The following is a 10673-nucleotide window of genomic DNA, read 5'->3' on the forward strand; positions in this document are numbered from 1 at the left end:
TATTTTGCATTTGACTCTGTTGATGTAGTGTATTACAGGAGGGTGTCATTTAATTTTCGTGACTTTATTGAGCTTTTATAATTTCTATTGGCAATAATTTCCAGTTTCATTGTACTATGGTGAGACAATGTGCATGGGATAATTTCAATTACTTTGCATTTGCTTAAACATGTTTTATGTACTAATATATGGTTTAGTTTTGGGAATGTCCCATATACAGCTGAGATTAATGTGTGTTCTGACGTTGTTGGGTAGAACTGTCTGTAAAGATTTATTAAGTCCATTTCTTTACAAGTTTCATTATGTTCCATTATTTCTTATCTGATTTATCTTGCCTAGCTGTTCTATCTCTTTGTCACAGTGGCATATTAAAGTCTCCCATCAAAATAGCGTTATCACTCATTTGATTTTTCAATTTTGCTAAAATTTTTCTTATGTAGTTGGGTGCTTCTACATTGGATGCATATATATATTTATGATTGCTACCTCTGACTCAGTTTTCCCCCAAAAGGTATGTAATGACCTTTATATCTCTTTTCATCATTCTTTGTTTGAAAGTGATGTTCTTAGTAACCAGAATAACTACTCTTACTTCGTTCTGGGTTTCTGCTGTATGGAGTATTATTTTCTATCCTTTGAATTTCAGTCTATTAACTTCTTTTTGAGTTAAATGTGTTGTTATGCACTGCATAATATTAGATTTTGTTTCTTGATCCACTCTGCCAGTCTGCTTTTTTTGACTGCTGAATTGAGGCTATTTGCATTGATGGTTAATGACAAAATTGGTATGTATTGGCTTATCTCTGCCATGTTGTGGTTATTATTATTATTATTATTATTATTACTATTTTTGCAGTAGTTTCTGTTCTTTTCCCCTCCACTGAGTTGCTTTCTCTGCTTGGTGGTTCCTTTCTTTTGTTGTTCTTGAAGTTGTGGTCATTTCTCCACCTTTATAAAATATCTGTCAGTACTCCATGTAGGTTGGTTTGGTGGTCATGAAGTTCTTTAGTTGTACTTTGTCATGTAAGTATCTTATCTCTCCATTAAATTTGATAGATAGTTTTGCAGGGTACATAAATCTGAGTTGAAAGTTGTTTTGTTTCAGGACTTGAAATACTTCACTCCAAGATTTCTTGATTTGATGGGTTATGTTAAGAGATCTGTCATGATCCTGATGGGCTTTCCATCATAGGTGATCTGTTTCTTTTCTCTAACAGAATATTCTATTCTTTTGCTGAATTTCTGGGAGCTTGATTATTGTGTATCCAGGTATAGATTTATTTTGATCATGGCTAGTTGGAGTTCTATATGCCTTACTTAACTACATGTCAGATCCTTGTACTATGCTTGGGAAATTTTCTGCTTCTACTGCAAATTGTCTTTTTATGTCATTTGTGGTGAGTCCTGATGTTTTGTTGACACCTATTAATCTTCTATTGTTTTTCTTTGCATCATCACGTAGCTGCTGAATAGTTATTTCCTGGTTCCTCATTATTTTTAAGAGATCTTTCTTTTCCCACTCAATAACTATAATGTTGTCTTCAAAGTCTGAAAGTCTATCTTCAGTTTCAATCAAGAGGCTTTGCCAGATTTCAGTGGAATTTCTTAATTTCATGGATATCTATTTGAATCTGTTTCATACATCCTAATTCTTTCCTGTGTTGTTTGTTCAATGTTTCCAAGATTGTTATATTCTTTTCTATTCATTGTCTATGCCTTCTTTAGAAGTGCTGAGCTAGTTTTACATGGTTGTTGTCATTTCTTTTCTATTGTATTTTTGTATTTTTATCATTTCTTTTTTGTCATTCCTTTCTTAACCTGAGAGATTATCTCTTATATGATATAATCTATAGCATGATTCATTTGTTTGTTTATTTCAGTTGCTATCAATTCAGCAATTTCAGGTATGTGTCTTCCAAGTTCTTCTATGTGCTTGTCTTTTGGACTTGTTCTGGGCATGCTGGAGCTCTGGGAGTGCCATTTGCTCCTTAATTTTGACATATTTGAGGCTCCTAATGTTCACCCGGCCTAGCAGTGATAGGAGCTAACAGAGCGCAGGTCAGCAAGAATCCCGGGACAGCAGGTACGTGGGGTAGGCTCTCCAAAGCTCATGCTCTGTGGGGTTCAGTGTGGCTTCTGCCACAGTGAAAGGGGACAACTGCAACTCAGGGAGTCTCCAAGGATGACAGCATCAGAGTGAAACTCTGCTCGGTTCTTGTCAAGTCAGGGGGCAGCATAGAGCTCACAATGGCTCCTATGACCAGTGAGGAGAGGTGCGCCAAAGCCCAGCAATGTTCCTGTGATGGTGTCGAAGGCAGGGAAAGACCTGCCTTGTCTCAGTAACTGCCTAATAATGCAACTTGCCTTCTAAAATGGTAAGAGACACCAAGAAAGCTCTCACTTCTGTGTTTGTTTTGGGCCATTCTCACCTGGTCCATGCAGATCTCCGGTGTTTGCTTGCCTTGTGCGATGGTAGGATAGGCCCCTAGCCCCAGCCATCTCATGTTTGATACAGGGGCCAAATATATTCCCTGCAAGAAAGACAGCCTCTTTAATAAATGCTGCTGGAAAAACTGCACAAGGTTTTCCAAGTGCACAAGACTAAGACTAGACTCATGTCTCTTACCATGCGCTAAATTAAGTTCAAAGTGAATTAGAGATCTAAATATGAAAACAAATATTCTAAATCTACTGGAAGAGAAAGTAGGTCAAATTCTTTAAGTCATAGTTTTAGGCAAAAAGCTCCATGAAAAAAGCCCAGTGCCGCCATAAATATTATAATACATAAACAACTAGAATCTGGTCTTATTATAATATTTTTGCACAGCAAAGAAATCAACAACAGTAAAAGGAATTCACAGAATAGGAAAAATCATAGCCAGTTGTTCTTCAGACAAAGAACCAAAATCTAGCACATGTAAATAACTGAAAAAAAGAGAAACTCCAAATTTAAATAGTCAACTTTTAAATGAGCATCTGAAATGAATAAATACATCTCAGAAGAAGTACAAATGACAAATAAATTTATGAAATAATATTCAACATCAGTGATCATTTAAGAGATTAAAACAATGCTGAGAGTCTATCTCACTGGAGAAAGAATGAATATTATCAAGAAAGTAACCAAAAAAAAAAAATGCTGATGGTAGTACGGAGGAAAAGGAAGCTTTTTTCACTGTTAGTGGGAATGTAGTCTGGTCCAAACACTATGGAAATTAGTGTAGAGACTCTTCAAAAAAAGTAAAACTAAATGTTCCATTCAACTGAACCTTATCCTTCTTGGAAATTTCCCAAAATAATTAAGACCATCACACCAGAGTGATATACACGTAACTGTGTCTATGGCAGCATAGTATGTAATAACAAAATCTTACGAACAACCAATGCATGTAGACTGATGAAGAGTTAAGAACATGTGATTTCTAGTTTGTACAGTGAAGTACTACTTTGCCAGGAAGAAGGATAAGTTGGACACATTTCTAGCTAAATGCATGGACTTCGAGAAGTGAAATAAATCAGACACACATACATAAAAATATAATTTTTTCTGGTACAAGAAAGTGAAAGGAAAAAATGGAAACAAAAAGTGCTTGTCTGACAAGTGAATGGTCCTGAGTTCATTCCCCAGTACCACACACAAAAAAGTGGAAACAGAGTTTTTGTAAATAAAGAGAGGAAGAGGAGCTGAAGGGAGGGGAAGGGAATGGGAAAAAAGAAGGAAGAAGATATGTTAGATACAGGTTCAAATTCTCTATGATGAATGGTATCATTATGTATGTAAAAAACATACTAATAAAATAAGAATCATAAAATGACACATTAATTTCATTAAACTGGTTGAATATACCATAAAAGTGAACCATGTCTGTGACCTCTTTTTTATTCCCAAAATTTTCTGCCAATGTTGATTGTTTTTCTGAAAGAAATACATGGAGCAGCTCTCACAGATCAAAACCCTGGCCATTGCTCAACCTCTGGAGAGCCCCCTCCCTTGTGCAGGTAAGAGAAGGCATGTGTGCTCTGTGTCTGTCTTCCCACAGCTGCAGAAACAGATGGGAGAGAAAGGCATGTGCACTAGTGTGGCTGATAATTGTCATCACATCCTGAATATTGTTCAGTTCAAATGCCATTTCGGACTACCCTACATCTCTATACATAAGACACAGAGCATTGCCTCGCAATCAGAAGTGACCTCTTCTAGTCAAGTAATACAAACAGAAAGCTGTCCAGTTATGGCACCCATTCCATCTTTGTGTACACCAAAACAAAATGATTAATTCAGTCTTCCTGATAGATAATTAGTCACATACTTGAATAACTCTGAAACTATATTGCTACCAGGCAACAAAATGTGCATCTTGTATCTTCATCAGTAACATTGTTGGACTTGTCAGCCTGGATTGCGTGCCACAAGCACTCCTTAATCCTCTGTACAATTGTCCTCAGGGTCCTCTGCCTCTTCATCATTTCGTCTCGTTACCGCACTAGCACGAAGAGGAGATGTCCTTAGCAGAAAGCAGAATCGTGGCTTCAGTAATGCAGTAGCCTACGGTTAGCGATGTGCTGAGCCCCTCAACTGTGTCCGAGTCCGACTCATTTGCTGAAGTGGTGGCCTTCAGCAACTGCTTGTGTTCTTTCTGCTCACGTTATTTTCTTAAGAAAACTCCAGATGTTTGCCTTTGCATATGGAGTGCTTGGCCTCGGTGTGGCAAGGCAGTTCTGAAGGCCTCCCAGGTTCACTGCATGGCTCGTTGCCATGTAAGGTGTGAAACAGGCTTGGAGAATGTGAGTCCCATTGCAGTGAGACCCCTGCAATGTGCAGAGCACTCTTTTATGCTTTTTCTTAAATACTACTTTTTTGTCGAAAATGTTAAAGTCTTCTACTATGTCTTTACTGAGTCTATCCCCCTTTTCACTGATGCTCTCCAATAATGTTTGCTTTTTTTCTTATTTTGTCTAGGGTTAGCTTACAGGATTATCAGAATTATGAATGAGACAACTGGTAAACAAAAGCCAAGGCACACTGTCCAAGGACAGTTTGAGATTCTGACTTAGAGTCAGCTACCAGATGCACGTGCAGAATGGAGCACCTGGTGTCTGATCAACTCACTTGCGTTATAAACCTACCACCAGATGCAGTTTAGCTGACTGACACTTGCCACCCCCAATAGGGTTTTGATATGAGTCTGTAAGCAATTGAGATTTTATCATCTGTGTGCAATCAAATCTCTCTGCTATTGTTAATATATATTTGCAGCCACTTTCCAGCACTAGTAGTACTGCCCAGGGTCCCCCACAGAGTGTCAGGCATTAGGATCTCATCAGGAGCACCGATCTAGATGCCTCATGTACCAAGTTTGCAGTAGGTTCCTGCTCTCATGGGACTCAGTGTGCTTCTGATTCTATAGAAGGAGCAGCTCAAGCCATAATGCAAACAATATGTAGCCGCCGCACATGCAGATGATGCTTGCTGACCGGCCCCTAACTTCCTGCTGCTCTGCAGCCCTCAGGTTTCTTCATTCCTGCTCGACTGGCATGCGAGAAGGCAGGCCAGCAAGGGAGACAGCGTGGCCATTACCCAAGCGTAGAAAAAGAGCTCATGTGTGCCACAAACTATAACTGCGGTTCTGAATGACTCAAAACTGTGCATTCCAAAGAGACATTGTCTTTAGACCTCTGGGAAATAAACTCTGATGTGTGTTTTTGTGTTCTGAGGCAGTGAGCCTCAGGTAGGTTTGCTTAGACAATTTATGTTAATCGCCACAAATACGATTTATGGTAAATACATGGTTTGGTCTGGAAGCTGGCATATGGCTAACGAGGTCAGTCTGAGTGGGCACTGCCTGGCCATGTGACTGCCCTCCAGATTTCCAGACACCAAGGGAGAATGAGCGTCTCTGATTGGCAGCACTTCGTGAATGTTGTCATAAACCATGGCTTGGAAAATGAAGCATGCTTGTGTGACTTTCCTGTAGCAGGACATGTGAAAAACTGTGCATGATTTTCCTGAGCTTCACTTTATGCTACTTTTGCTGATGTGATTTAATGCATTGTTAATTCGTGCAATAAGCCACACCTATGAATATGACAGCTTTTTTAATATCTTGAAGACTTTCTAGTGGGCCATTAAGACTGTGTTCTCAGGTTCCCAAAACAGACTGACTGAAGACAATTTTCTTGAGTTCCCTTTCAAAGATGGAGAACTGATAAAACAAATATACAGCTCTCCCATCTGAAACACAAAACTGTGTGTGTATTATTTTTGGGAAGACTATCTCATTCATGAACTGAGAGCATCATACTGCCAAGGAGTGGCAGAAGCACCAAATGCTATGATTCTCAGTCTGGTTTCTCATTTATATCTCTCAGTGTTCTCAATGGTAAGAATTTTTTAAACGTGTGGTTGTTACAGGGTCTCACTATGCAGCTTGCATTCATAGTGGTCCTCCTGTCTTCAGCCTCCCCAGCACTGTGATTACAGGTGCACGCCACCACGCCTGGACTTGGTCGCAGGCTCAGGGTGCCCCAGGTGTGGGGTCGAAGTGGCACTTGGGGCCAAGGATTGACCATGGTCCCTGTACTTGCCAAAGCAAGCACTTAGTCCACTGAGCTATTTCACTGGCCCTTAGATACAGCATTGGAATATACCATGTTCCAAAACTTTACTTCATAAGGTGTAAGAAGGCAAAACACATTCAAAAGAACATGTACATGTTTGTGCATTGCAGGAGCACTATAACCTTGGGAAATATAAACACAGTTTGCTGGTTGAATGACTTCAATATTTTATAATAATACACATTCTTTTGTTCATTAGCTGAAAGAAATTAGGAAGTGTATAAAGGTATATATTAGCAAAGATTCAGAATATCTTAAATGAAAGATCTCAGGTCTCCTTGAAGAAAATCTCTACTATACCAAAAAAATTTATACTGCTAGTATTTGTCCCTGCACTTCCCAAGGGGAGCTGTCATTATTTACTAAGATGTCTGAGCAGTAGCGAAAGAGAAATAATCAAATGTTTCTGGCAGTACCATCCATCAGTTCTGCATGAATACTAATTCTTGCAGAGAATTTGTGGAGACCACACTTTATTGGGTTCCACAGTCAGAGTAAGGAGTTGCAAAGGGAGTCCAGCTGATTAGTAGCAGTTCACGGGGCTGAACCAGACAGAGAACGCTCTTCCCCTTCTGACCAGAAGGTATGTTTGTGCTCTCAAGGTGCTAAGGTTTTATGGATGGATTGTTACCTATGTGGTACATTATTGGAATGACTATTTGTGCTCAGCAATGATAAATAAACTGGTTAATATCTCATTAGGCTGATTCTTTCAACAATGATTTAAACTTCAACATAAATTTCTTAATATAATGCATAGCTATTTCTAAATGATAAAAATTTAAATCAAGTGTCAAATGGCCACCAAATAAAAGTAGCATCTTTCCAATCCATAAAGAAGAAACGCAAACTCAGTACTAGTACTGTTTATAAGTTTAAGACTAAAATCTGCCCAAGATGTAGCTACCAAGATAGCTATTTCCCAATTGGATTCTGAACAAGTTTTGCCATGTTTTCCTTTTTTCCTGAGTATAGCTATAAACAGAGTTCCACCTTCAAGAAAAGACCTGATTGCAGGAATCCAGTCATGCCTCTTTTCAACCATTCAGCATTCTACATATGATATTAAATAGAAGCGCTATCACTTAGTTCTGTGTGTTCATCATATTTTTGTCAAGTGGATTTCTACTTTAACATAATGTATCATTTTCTAGTGTACTAATAACAAACTTTTGTGGCCTGAATTGTAAAAATATAGCAAACAAAAATATTTACTACAGGAAGATGGCTGGAGTTTGAGAATTATTTTACACAGCCTCTTCCAGAATACATTCATTTGTATTTCCACTTCACAGGCCAACTTTGTACTAGGAAGAGCTTCAGGGTAAAAGGAAGAAGCACGCGTATGAACCAATCCCGAGGGGACATCAGCAATATTCCTATAAGACCAAATGAAACTTATCACTGACTACCAACTCTAAAAAGAATCTGCCTATTAAAACTGATATAATTATAAGGTTATAAAAGCTTATTTTGAATTTGAAGCATTCAATTTCAGTATCCTTAACACAGAGCAAGCATTGCCTTTGGTACTCATTCTTTACCTTCTATTCTGACAAATCAAAGCCCTCCTACTGTGAATTCACTTCTCAAGATGGATGTGTCCCTAGATGATCAGGATGTCATTTGAGTGCCAGAGCCCAGCTCTGACAGTTAAGGCTCCCAAAAGTCAAAATCTGAATAGTTTTATCAAGTGCTTCCACCACACATCATAATACAGAAGTCTAAGGAAATATTTATGTATGTTAAGCGTGAGTGAAAGTAATATGTTAGAAAGCATTCAAAGAATACGATCACTCATATCATTGTTTCTGTACATTTATACCTGAAAAAATCCTCTTTCTCTTATGCATGCACTAAGAAAATTACATATTTAAGAGCTTAAAAATCTCTGAGAGGTCAATTTTGTCTTGAAACAAAGTGATAAGTATTTCATTCTGTACAGAGCTATTCAAGGATGACTGGAATCACTTAACATCTTTCAGTGTAAGATAGAAATGAAATGTAGAAGCGTACTACTATTGGCAAACAGTTTCGTGTCTGAATAGCACCAAGTTGTGAGTTGGCTGATTTGTATCTGGCTTAATTCTACTTGAAAATTAAGCACACCTCTTGCCTGGGCATATCTTTATTCTCTTAAAATAATCCATCAGGTCTTTGCTTCTTGGTTAGCAGAAGTTCAGGAATTGTTGAATTTATATTGTTGATTTCAACAAAAAGCTACCAAAAAGAATGGCTACAGACAAAGAGAGATAGCTATTATGAAGGGTAATAAGGAATAAACATTTTTAATGATTCTACATGTGGTATCATTCAGTTATTAGATACTTTATCTTTTGTTGTCACAACAATAAATTAGTCCTCTGTAATACACTATTTATTACATTACACTAATGAGGAATTGTTCAATATTTCTCCATGAGGTCACCTGCCAGCTGTACCCCAATGCCTGAAGATATACATTAAAATGCCATCAAGTTAGTTTTACTGAGTAACAACATGAGCCCTCACTTTATGCCATGTGTTACTCTAAAAAAATCTTGTTTGAAAAACTTAACACAAACAGATGTGATAATTCAACTAGAAATAAAGATTCCTATATCTTTTAATCTTTTAAATAGTTTTTTTCTATCACCAGCCATGTTTCCTTTTGAAAATTATGTTTGTAATCATTAGGATCTCTTTGAAGATATTCAATAGTCATTTGGTTAAATATTGTCACAAAGCTAGACATATTTCAGTTTGACTTATGAGTACCATGTGTCACTTTTCCAGACATAAAAGCTTGAGTACTCCACTGTATTGCATCCCTCCAGGTGGCTTGACAGCCTCGCTGACGGAACATGGAGAACTGGCAGAGTTCTTTAAGGATCTAACCTGTTGTCAGGGGTCTGCCAAACAAGACTGAGGTAGTTTACAACTATAAGATTTTTAAAACTTCAGGTTAAGGACAAAAAGTAATAGATAAAAGTTCTTAAAATATTTAGGGAAGAATCTTTGTATATATTCTGATGCTTTCCACTCGGAAAAATTGTGATATATATCACTGCTTTTAACTTCAGGTGTCACATCTTACATTTCTGCTTTTGTATAGTTTGGAAATCAATAGCCAGCACCAAGTAGTCTTACTTGAAGAATAGTCAGAAACTAGCTGATACAAGTCACTCAGTGTCTCACATGCCAAGAGACAGCCAGGTTCCCCAAAGAGACCCAGGTGGCAATGACAGCAGTAGATCTAATTTATGAGCAGGAAAGCACTGTTACCTGCTGATGGCTCTGGAAGGAACATTACTAATCTAATTCTCTCCTTCTCTCCTTCTCTCTCTCTCTCTCTCTCTCTCTCTCTCTCTCTCTCTCTCTCTTTCTCTCTTTCTCTCTCTCTCATCTCTGTTTCTGTCTCTCTGCCTCTCTCTGTCTCTTTTATCTGTCTGTCTCTCTATCTCTCTGTCTCTGTCTCTCTCTCTCTCCCCTGTCTCTCTCTGTCTCTTTGATCTTTGTTTCTGTCTCTCTGCCTCTCTCTCTCTCTCTCTCTCTCTCTCTCTCTCTCTCTTTTTCTCTGTCTCTCTCTCTCTGTCTGTCCCTCTCCCCTCTCTCTCTCTGTCTCTTCTGTCTCTGTTTCTCTGTCTCTCTGTTGCTCTGTCTCTCTGTCTGTTCTCTCCCTCCCTCTGTCTTATTCTACTGAGCTATCTCCCCACCCGTGATTTTGATCTCATCTTCTCCACATTGCTCTAGCACTGACCCAGTGCTTCCTTAGAGACTCATTTTAACATCATGTGACTAAATAATAAGTGTTCTGAAAGCCCAGAAAGACTGTGGAAGAGATCAAGACATTAGAAACTATGCTATGTGAGAGAAGATGTATCTCAGTTACACTTCCACAATGAGAGAGGCAGAGAGAGAGCAAAGGAGGGAGAGAGACAGAGGGAGGGAGAGAACAGAGAGACAGAGAGAACAGAGAGACAGAGAGAGAAACAGACAGAAGAAGAGGAAGAAAAGAAGAAGAAGAAGAAGAAGAAGAAGAAGAAGAAGAAGAAGAAGAAGAAGAAGAAGAAGAA

Source organism: Octodon degus, unplaced genomic scaffold (genome assembly GCF_000260255.1).
Source record: "Octodon degus isolate 3935 unplaced genomic scaffold, OctDeg1.0 scaffold00066, whole genome shotgun sequence".
Lineage (NCBI taxonomy): Eukaryota > Metazoa > Chordata > Mammalia > Rodentia > Octodontidae > Octodon > Octodon degus.